This window comes from Oncorhynchus tshawytscha, linkage group LG30, assembly GCF_018296145.1.
Source record: "Oncorhynchus tshawytscha isolate Ot180627B linkage group LG30, Otsh_v2.0, whole genome shotgun sequence".
In the NCBI taxonomy this organism is placed as follows: Eukaryota; Metazoa; Chordata; class Actinopteri; order Salmoniformes; family Salmonidae; genus Oncorhynchus; species Oncorhynchus tshawytscha.
In genome coordinates this window covers 43,149,380-43,160,469 of record NC_056458.1, presented here as the reverse complement: position 1 = coordinate 43,160,469, position 11,090 = coordinate 43,149,380, and the positions used below count along the sequence as shown (strand labels likewise).

Below are 11,090 nucleotides of genomic sequence, written 5' to 3'. Positions count from 1 at the left end.
AATTATTTAAAAAATGGGGGGAATGACTAAAACCTTTGACCTTTTATTCCACTATCAATGTTCTGTGACTCACCAGTGTCACCAATTACCTTTGGATTTCCTCTTTTCAATAATAATGAAAATTCAGAGTGGCTAAATATCACTTTGAAGGAGTTTGTTCAAAAGGATGTAACATGTCCAAGGATGGTGTTGTAGAGACATGTACCATGTCCAGGGATGGTGTTGTATAGACATGTAACATGTCCAGGGATGGTGTTGTATAGACATGTAACATGTCCAGGGATGGTGTTGTCCTTACATGTAACATGTCCAGGGATGGTGTTGTAGAGACATGTAACATGTCCAGGGATGGTGTTGTCCTTACATGTAACATGTCCAGGGATGGTGTTGTAGAGACATGTAACATGTCCAGGGATGTGTCTCTCACTGTTGCCGCCTGCTACCGATCCCCCTCAGCTCCCAGCTGTGCCCTGGACACCATTTGTGAATTGATCGCCCCCATCTAGCTTCAGAGTTTGTTCTGTTAGGTGACCTAAACTGGGATATGCTTAACAGTCCTACGATCTAAGCTAGATGCCCTCAATCTCACACAAATCATCAAGGAACCCACCAGGTACAACCCTAAATCTGTAAACAAGGGCACCCTCATAGACGTCATCCTGACCAACTGGCCCTCCAAATACACCTCCGCTGTCTTCAACCAGGATCTCAGCGATCACTGCCTCATTGCCTGTATCCGCTACGGAGCCGCAGTCAAACGACCACCCCTCATCACTGTTAAACGCTCCCTAAAACACTTCTGTGAGCAGGCCTTTCTAAACAACCTGGCCCGGGTATCCTGGAAGGACATTGACCTCATCCCGTCAGTTGAGGATGCCTGGTCATTCTTTAAAAGTAACTTCCTCACCATTTTAGATAAGCATACTCCGTTCAAAAAATGCAGAACTAAGAACAGATATAGCCCTTGGTTCACTCCAGACCTGACTGCCCTCGACCAGCACAAAAACATCCTGTGGCGGACTGCAATAGCATCGAATAGTCCCCGCGATATGCAACTGTTCAGGGAAGTCAGGAACCAATATACGCAGTCAGTCAGGAAAGCTAAGGCCAGGTTCTTCAGGCAGAAGTTTGCATCCTGTAGCTCCAACTCCAAAAGGTTCTGGGACACTGTGAAGTCCATGGAGAACAAGAAAACCTCCTCCCAGCTGCCCACTGCACTGAGGCTAGGTAACACGGTCACCACCGATAAATCCATGATTATCGAAAACTTCAACAAGCATTTCTCAACAGCTGGCCATGCCTTCCGCCTGGCTACTCCAACCTCGGCCAACAGCTCCGCCCCCCGCAGCTACTCGCCCAAGCCTCTCCAGGTTCTCCTTTACCCAAATCCAGATAGCAGATGTTCTGAAAGAGCTGCAAAACCTGGACCCGTACAAATCAGCTGGGCTTGACAATCTGGACCCTCTATTTCTGAAACTATCCGCCGCCATTGTCGCAACCCCTATTACCAGCCTGTTCAACCTCTCTTTCATATCGTCTGAGATCCCCAAGGATTGGAAAGCCCTCTTCAAAGGGGGAGACACCCTGGACCCAAACTGTTACAGACCTATATCCATCCTGCCCTGCCTATCTAAGGTCTTCGAAAGCCAAGTCAACAAACAGGTCACTGACCATCTCGAATCCCACCGTACCTTCTCCGCTGTGCAATCTGGTTTCCGAGCCGGTCACGGGTGCACCTCAGCCACACTCAAGGTACTAAACGATATCATAACCGCCATCGATAAAAGACAGTACTGTGCAGCCGTCTTCATCGACCTTGCCAAGGCTTTCGACTCTGTCAATCACCATATTCTTATCGGCAGACTCAGTAGCCTCGGTTTTTGGATGACTGCCTTGCCTGGTTCACCAATTACTTTGCAGACAGAGTTCAGTGTGTCAAACCGGAGGGCATGCTGTCCGGTCCTCTGGCAGTCTCTATGGGGTGCCACAGGGTTCCAGCCTTGGGCCGACTCTTTTCTCTGTATATATCAATGATGTTGCTCTTGCTGCGGGCGATTCCCTGATCCACCTCTACGCAGACGACACCATTCTATATACTTCCGGCCCGTCCTTGGACACTGTGCTATCTAACCTCCAAACGAGCTTCAATGCCATACAGCACTCCTTCCGTGGCCTCCAACTGCTCTTAAACGCTAGTAAAACCAAATGCATGCTTTTCAACCGTTCGCTGCCTGCACCCGCACGCCTGACCAGCATCACCACCCTGGATAGTTCTGACCTTGAATATGTGGACATCTATAAGTACCTAGGTGTCTGGCTAGACTGTAAACTCTCCTTCAAGACTCATATCAAACATCTCCAATCGAAAATCAAACTTACCCTTGTAAAACTGACTATCCTACCGATCCTCGACTTCGGCGATGTCATCTACAAAATTGCTTCCAACACTCTACTCAGCAAACTGGATGCAGTTTATCACAGTGCCATCCGTTTTGTCACTAAAGCACCTTATACCACCCACCACTGCGACTTGTATGCTCTAGTCGGCTGGCCCTCGCTACATATGAGTCGCCAGATCCACTGGCTCCAGGTCATCTACAAGTCCATGCTAGGTAAAGCTCCGCCTTATCTCAGTTCACTGGTCACGATAGCAACACCCATCAATAGCACGCGCTCCAGCAGGTGTATCTCACTGATCATCCCTAAAGCCAAGACCTCATTTGGACACCTTTCGTTCCAGTTCTCTGCTGCCTGTGACTGGAACGAATTGCAAAAATCGCTGAAGTTGGAGACTTTTATCTCCCTCACCAACTTCAAACATCTGCTATCTGAGCAGTTAACCGATCGCTGCAGCTGTACATAGTCTATCGGTAAATAGCCCATCCATTTTTACCTACCTCATCCCCATACTGTTTTTATTTATTTACTTTTCTGCTCTTTTGCACACCAATATCTCTACCTGTACATGACCATCTGATCATTTATCACTCCAGTGTTATTAATCTGCAAAATTGTAATTATTCGCCTACCTCCTCATGCCTTTTGCACAAAATGTATATAGACTCCCCCTTTTTTTTCTACTGTGTTATTGACTTGTTAATTGTTTTCTCCATGTGTAACTCTGTGTTGTCTGCTCACACTGCTTTGCTTTATCTTGGCCAGGTCGCAATTGTAAATGAGAACTTGTTCTCAACTAGCCTACCTGGTTAAATAAAGGTAAAATAAATAAATAAATAAATGTCTATACAACACCATCCCTGGACATGTTACATGTCTATACAACACCATCCCTGGACATGGTACATGTCTCTACAACACCATCCTTGGACATGTTACATGTAAGGACAACACCATCCCTGGACATGTTACATGTCTATACAACACCATCCCTGGACATGTTACATGTCTAGGACAACACCATCCCTGGACATGTTACATGTATGTAAGGACAACACCATCCCTGGACATGTTACATGTCTATACAACACCATCCCTGGACATGTTACATGTCTATACAACACCCTCCCTGGACATGTTACATGTCTATACAACACCCTCCCTGGACATGTTACATGTAAGGACAACACCATCCCTGGACATGTTACATGTCTCTACAACACCATCCCTGGACATGTTACATGTAAGGACAACACCATCCCTGGACATGTTACATGTAAGGACAACACCATCCCTGGACATGTTACATGTAAGGACAACACCATCCCTGGACATGTTTTTTTTTTTTTTTTTATTTTTTCACCTTTATTTAACCAGGTAGGCTAGTTGAGAACAAGTTCTCATTTACAATTGCGACCTGGCCAAGATAAAGCAAAGCAGTTCGACAGATACAACGACACAGAGTTACACATGGAGTAAAACAAACATACAGTCAATAATACAGTATAAACAAGTCTATATACAATGTGAGCAAATGAGGTGAGAAGGGAGGTAAAGGCAAAAAAGGCCATGGTGGCAAAGTAAATACAATATAGCAAGTAAAACACTGGAATGGTAGTTTTGGAATGGAAGAATGTGCAAAGTATAAATAAAAATAATGGGTTGTAAAGGAGCAAAATAAATAAATTAATTAAATACAGTTGGGAAAGAGGTAGTTGTTTGGGCTAAATTATAGGTGGGCTATATACAGGTGCAGTAATCTGTGAGCTGCTCTGACAGTTGGTGCTTAAAGCTAGTGAGGGAGATAAGTGTTTCCAGTTTCAGAGATGTTTGTAGTTCGTTCCAGTCATTGGCAGCAGAGAACTGGAAGTAGTAGTCCACGTAATCTAAGTCAGAGCCGTCCAGAGTAGTGATGTTGGACAGGCGGGTAGGTGCAGGTAGCGATCGGTTGAAGAGCATGCATTTAGTTTTACTTGTATTTAAGAGCAATTGGAGGCCACGGAAGGAGAGTTGTATGGCATTGAAGCTTGCCTGGAGGGTTGTTAACACAGTGTCCAAAGAAGGGCCGGAAGTATATAGAATGGTGTCGTCTGCGTAGAGGTGGATCAGAGACTCACCAGCAGCAAGAGCAACCTCATTGATGTATACAGAGAAGAGAGTCGGTCCAAGAATTGAACCCTGTGGCACCCCCATAGAGACTGCCAGAGGTCCGGACAGCAGACCCTCCGATTTGACACACTGAACTCTATCAGAGAAGTAGTTGGTGAACCAGGCGAGGCAATCATTTGAGAAACCAAGGCTGTCGAGTCTGCCGATGAGGATGTGGTGATTGACAGAGTCGAAAGCCTTGGCCAGATCAATGAATACGGCTGCACAGTAATGTTTCTTATCGATGGCGGTTAAGATATCGTTTAGGACCTTCAGCGTGGCTGAGGTGCACCCATGACCAGCTCTGAAACCAGATTGCATAGCAGAGAAGGTATGGTGAGATTCGAAATGGTCGGTAATCTGTTTGTTGACTTGGCTTTCGAAGACCTTAGAAAGGCATGGTAGGATAGATATAGGTCTGTCACAGTTTGGGTCAAGAGTGTTCCCCCCCTTTGAAGAGGGGGATGACCGCAGCTGCTTTCCAATCTTTGGGAATCTCAGACGACACGAAAGAGAGGTTGAACAGGCTAGTAATAGGGGTGGCAACAATTTCGGCAGATAATTTTAGAAAGAAAGGGTCCAGATTGTCTAGCCCGGCTGATTTGTAGGGGTCCAGATTTTGCAGCTCTTTCAGAACATCAGCTGAATGGATTTGGGAGAAGGAGAAATAGGGAAGGCTTGGGCGAGTTGCTGTTGGGGGTGCAGTGCTGTTGACCGGGGTAGGAGTAGCCAGGTGGAAAGCATGGCCAGCCGTAGAAAAATGCTTATTGAAATTCTCAATTATGGTGGATTTATCAGTGGTGACAGTGTTTCCTATCTTCAGTGCAGTGGGCAGCTGGGAGGAGGTGTTCTTATTCTCCATGGACTTTACAGTGTCCCAGAACTTTTTTGAGTTAGTGTTGCAGGAAGCAAATTTCTGCTTGAAAAAGCTAGCCTTGGCTTTTCTAACTGCCTGTGTATAATGGTTTCTAGCTTCCCTGAACAGCTGCATATCACGGGATGGTGTTGTCCTTATATGTAACATGTCCAGGGATGGTGTTGTCCTTACATGTAACATGTCCAGGGATGGTGTTGTCCTTACATGTAACATGTCCAGGGATGGTATTGTAGAGACATGTAACATGTCCAGGGATGGTGTTGTCCTTACATGTAACATGTCCAGGGATGGTGTTGTAGAGACATGTAATATGTCCAGGGATGGTGTTGTAGAGACATGTAACATGTCCAGGGATGGTGTTGTCCTTACATGTAACATGTCCAGGGATGGTGTTGTCCTTACATGTAACATGTCCAGGGATGGTGTTGTCCTTACATGTAACATGTCCAGGGATGGTGTTGTCCTTACATGGAGCAGGATGCTGTAATATCAACCGCATGAAGCAAAGATATCAACCCACCACCCACCCACCCCTAATCAACCCAGGCTTTTTCAAATAGTAGCTGCTCAATGATCCCTAATCCCATTTTCATTCATGAGTTATTAAGGTGACATTTGTTATTGTCATTTTATTGGGATCCTATTATCTGTTGCTAAAGCAGCAGCTACTCTTCCTGGTGTCCAACACAAAACATAAAACATGACATAATACAGAACATGAATAAACAAGAACAGCTCAAGGACAGAACTACATACTGCACATTTAAATATAAATACAGTACCAGTCAAAAGTCTGGACACACTTACTCATTCAGGGTATTTATTTATTTGGACTATTTACTACATTGTAGAATAATATTGAAGACGTCAACACAAGGAAATAACACATGTGGAATCATGTAGTAACCAAAAAAGTGTTAAACAAATCAAAATATATTTTATATTCTTTAAAGTAGCCACCCTATGCCTTTATGACAGCTTTGCACACTCCTAGCATTCTCTCAACCAGCTTCACATGGAATGCTTTCCAACAGTTTTGAAGGAGTACCCACATGTGCTGAGCACTTGTTGGCTGCTTTTCCTTCACTCTGCAGTCCAACTCATCCCAAACCATCTCAAATGGGTTGAGGTCCGGTGATTGTGGAGGCTAGGTCATCTGATGCAGCACTTCATCACTCTCCTTCTTGGGCAAATAGCCCTTACACAGCCTGGAGGTGTGTTGGGTCATTGTCCTGTTGAAAAACAGGGAGAGAGAACAGGCTACATGGATCTACACCTCATTCAGTATTTAGTGACGTTAGTGTTTAGAGGCACTTTCTGATCATGGAACTACATTCTCTTTCATTATATCCTGTTCACGCTCAGATGGAACCAGTAATGAAGAACATCCATGCAATTGAACATATACACCACCGTTCAAAAGTTTGGGATCACTTAGACATTTTTGAAAGAAAATCACATTTTTCTGTCAATTAAAATAACATCAAATTGATCACAAATTGATCAGTGTAGACATTGTTAATGTTGTAAATTACTATTGTAGCTGGAAACTACAGATTTTTTATGGAATATCTACATAGGCGAACATAGGCCCATTATCAGCAACCATCACTCCTGTGTTCCAATGGCACGTTGTGTTAGCTAATCCAAGTTTACCATTTTAAAAGGCTAATTGATCATTAGAAAACCATTTTGTAATTATGTTAGCAAAGCTGAAAACTGTTGTCCTGATTAAAGAAGCATTAAAACTGGCCTTCTTTAGACTAGTTGAGTATCTGGAGCATCAGCATATATGGGTTCGATTACAGGCTCAAAATTGCCAGAAACAAAGACCTTTCTTCTGAAACGTATCAGTCTATTCTTGTTCTGAGAAATTAAGGCTATTCCATGTGAGAAATTGCCAAGAAACTGAAGATCTCGTACAATGCTGTGTACTACTCCCTTAACAGAACAGGACAAACTGTCTCTAACCAGAATAGAAAGAGGAGTGGGAGGCCTCGGTACACAACTAAGCAAGAGGACAAGTATATTAGAGTGTCTAGTTTGAGAAATAAACTTCTCAAGTCCTCAATTGGCTTCATTAAATAGTACCCGCAAAACACCAGTCTCAATGTCAAGAGGCGACTCCGAGAATCTGGCCTTCTAGGCAGTTCCTCTGTCCAGTGTCTGTGTTCTTTTGCCAATCTTTTTTCTTAGCCAGTCTGAGATATGGCTTTTTCTTTGCAACTCTGTCAAGAAGGCCAGCAATTGGTCCAATGTGATGGCATGGAGCTCCATTCAATCACTCACAGTGTTTACAACATGCATGTAAACACTAACACACGTCTTTTTCCAGTGTGAAATAGCATCACACAGGCTCCGATGAAGGCGATTCATACCGAAATGTAAGTCAATTGTTTTACTTGTCCCATCAGATTTATGCCACAACAGAGTGCTCCTTTATCCTCCTGAACAGTCACAAGTTGAAAGGGTGAGTTGTACAACTGAATGCATTCAACTGAAATGTGTCTTCTGTATTTAACCCAACCCCTCTGAATCAGAGAGCTGCAGGGGACTAACTTAATCAACAACCACATCTTCAGCACCCGGGTAAGTAAGCTGTAGTTGCCTTGCTCACAAGACAGAATGACAGATTTTTACCTTGTCAGCTCAGGGATTTGATCCAGCAACCTTTCACTTACAGGCCCAACGCTGTAACCACTAGGCCACCTGCCACCCCGGAAGTATCCTGGGGTAAGGAATGTTCTTTATGGAACATCACACACTGATTTGGGTACTGAAAGAAAGAAGAGTCGTCTCAGATAATACTGTTGTTGAAGCGTATTGTTACGCTTGTGTGTGTTTGCAGGAGGTTCAGGAGTATAAACTCATTAACGTTGCAAAATGCAGGAATGAATGAATTCAGCTAGTATTCTGTTGTTTCACTCATCATGTAAATCCTCTTCTCTCTATGACAGTTGGTGCCCTTCTTATTCTCCAGGAGCTCAGCTACATCTTACAGTATGGAGAAGTGGGCAATGTTTTGTAACTTGCATGCTAGGGGCACAAGCCTCCATGACAACAAACCTCACAAAATATGCACACATTGTGAGAGGTAAAATAAACCGTCGGATTCCAACAACACCATGAGCAGAGAGAGCGAGAGAAGGGCTTTCGGGAGAGTGCTCATCAAGGCCCTGATTCCAGCCCAAGTTAAGCGAGCATATTCGTTCAGGGTAGAGATTGAAGAAATGAAGGTGTGGCGGAGGTGTGTGTGCAGATAAGCCGTATTCTGAACTTGACCTAAATCCCCTCGGAATTCCACCCGCTTTACACTCGAGAAAACCATGAATGAGGTTGAGCGAACCTGCCGTTTCCAAGTGGAAAAAGCATCTACTTCATTTTTTCCAATAGAAATAACAGCATTCTTTATGCACTGTCATTTATACATGAATACGAGTGGATGTAAATGAGTAATCTGTTTTGAGAAGGGGATTGTAAATACACATGGATTATTTTTCCTTACGATCCCTGGTGACGAATGTGAAGCCAGGCATATGGAAGCAAACTGAAAATCATATCTTGACATGTATTGTGGCCCCTTTTCCACAGTGAAATAGGCTACAAATAGCTGTGTCGTAAATTCAGAAGTGTTATTGTGTGCCCTCGCAATTTGCGTGTATAAAATTTGGACAACCAATCTATAGGCTTCTGTAGGGCTGAACCTGCCAAGCTGATGAATGTTTTAATTATAGCCTATGCCCTGGCTTTTCTCCATTTTACATAAAAATGTGTATTGTGTTAAATATTAGCCACTATCAGTAGCCACTGTCAGTAATACCCATTGATTTATAACTACTACTTTTGTGTTAGTTTCCTTCAATTTGTAGCCTACATATTGCATCATTCCATTCCAATCTGTTTACCTTTCTTTCCTCTGTCAAGTCCATGTAAGTAACGTTGTTGTCACGCCCTGGCCATAGAGAGGCTTTTTATTCTCTATTTTGGTTAGGCCAGGGTGTGACTAGGGTGGGCGTTCTATGTTCTTTTTTGTTTTTGTATTTTTTTGTTTTTGGCCTGGTATGGTTCTCAATCAGGGACAGCTGTCTGTCGTTGTCTCTGATTGAGAACCATACTTAGGCAGCCTGTTTTCCGACTATGAGTTGTGGGTGGTTGTTTTGTGTTTCTGCACCTGACAGGACTGTTTCGTTTTCATTCATTCTCTTGTTATTTTGTGTTCAGTTTAAATAAAAATAACATGAACACTTACCACGCTGCGCTTTGGTCCTCACCTTCTTCATACGACGACCGTTACAGTTGTGCAATCATGCAGGACGTGTTTCCTATTTTAATCAGTTATGGAACTACACATAGCAGGTTAAACCTGGAGCCTGGAGCGCGGTTAACAATGACTGTATCGTTGTCATACAGTTCCATGATTGTAAATATTTTTCCACCTTCCAATATTTCATGGGATAAAACTTGAATATGACAACTTTCAGGATGAATCAAACCACTGTATTCACTGTATTAAAAATGATTTACACCTACTTTCCTTTACACGTACTTTCCTAACCCTAAAATGTGCATGAATACAAAATCAGAGTATTTTTTTATCTACCAGTTGGTGCTGAAACGGAGATGAAGATACATACTGTAGATGCCATTTTTTCATTGATCCATATATTCTGAACTCGTTCTCTAGATAAACTACATCGCCAAAAGTATGTGTACACCCCTTCAAATTAGTGGATTGGGCTATTTCAACCACACCCGTTTCTGACAGGTGTATGAAATCGAGCACACAGCCATGCAATCTCCATAGACAAACATTGGCAGTAGAATGGCCTTGCTGAAGGGCTCATTGACTTTCAACGTGGCATCGTCATAGGAATGCTGCCACCTTTCCAACAAGTCAGTTTATAAAATGTCTGCCCTCCTAGAGCTGCCCCAGTCAACTGTAAGGACTCTTATTTTGAAGTGGAAACATCTAAGAGCAACTACGGCTCAGCCGAGAAGTGGTAGGCCACACAAGCTCACAGAACGGGACCTCTGAAGTGTCTTGTGCGAAAGAAATTGTCTGTCCTCAGTTGTAACACTCACTACTGAGTTTCAAACTGCCTCTGGAAGTAAAGTCAGCACAGGAACTGTTCGTTGGGAATTTCATGAAAGCCTAAGACCACCATGCACAATGCCAAGCATCGGCTGGAGTGGTGTAAGGCTCACTGCCATTGGACTCTGGAGCAGTGGAAATGCATTCTCTGGAGTGATGAATCACGCTTCACCATCTGGCAGTCCAACCAATGAATCTGGGTTTGGCAGATGCCAGGAGAACGCTACATACCCGAATGCATAGCGTCAACTGTAAAGTTTGGTGGTGTAGGAAAAATGGTCTGGGGCTGTTGTTCATGGTTCGGGCTAGGCTCCTTAGTTTCAGTGAAGGGAAATCTTCATGCTACAGCATACAATTCTAGACATTCTAGACAATTCTGTGCTTCCAACTTTGTGGCAACAGTTTTGGGAAGGCCCTTTCCTGTTTCAGCATGGTAATGCCCTCTTGCACAAAGCAAGGTCCATACAGAAATGGTTTGTCGAGATCAGTGTGGAAGAACTTGACTGGCCTGCACAGAGCGCTGACCTTAACCCCATCGAACACCTTTGGGATGAATTGGACTGCGAGCCAGGCCTA

The 11,090-nt window shown here is 43.7% G+C and overlaps 1 long non-coding RNA gene across 3 annotated transcripts in view; it reads left to right on the top strand.

Moving 5' to 3' along the window:
- LOC112228272 overlaps nucleotides 1-9,399 on the top strand; it is a 28,268-nt gene extending 18,869 nt beyond the window's left edge. The window contains exons 3-5 of one of the 3 annotated variants that reach the window (XR_002950022.2): nucleotides 7,837-8,011; nucleotides 8,106-8,155; nucleotides 8,380-9,399. This is a non-coding gene — a long non-coding RNA (uncharacterized LOC112228272). Of the gene's footprint in view, nucleotides 1-7,410; nucleotides 8,012-8,105; nucleotides 8,156-8,379 lie in introns of those variants that run through there. The other 2 variants (XR_002950021.2, XR_002950020.2) reach the window with 2 other exon arrangements.
- The last annotated feature ends 1,691 nt before the right edge of the window (nucleotides 9,400-11,090 follow it).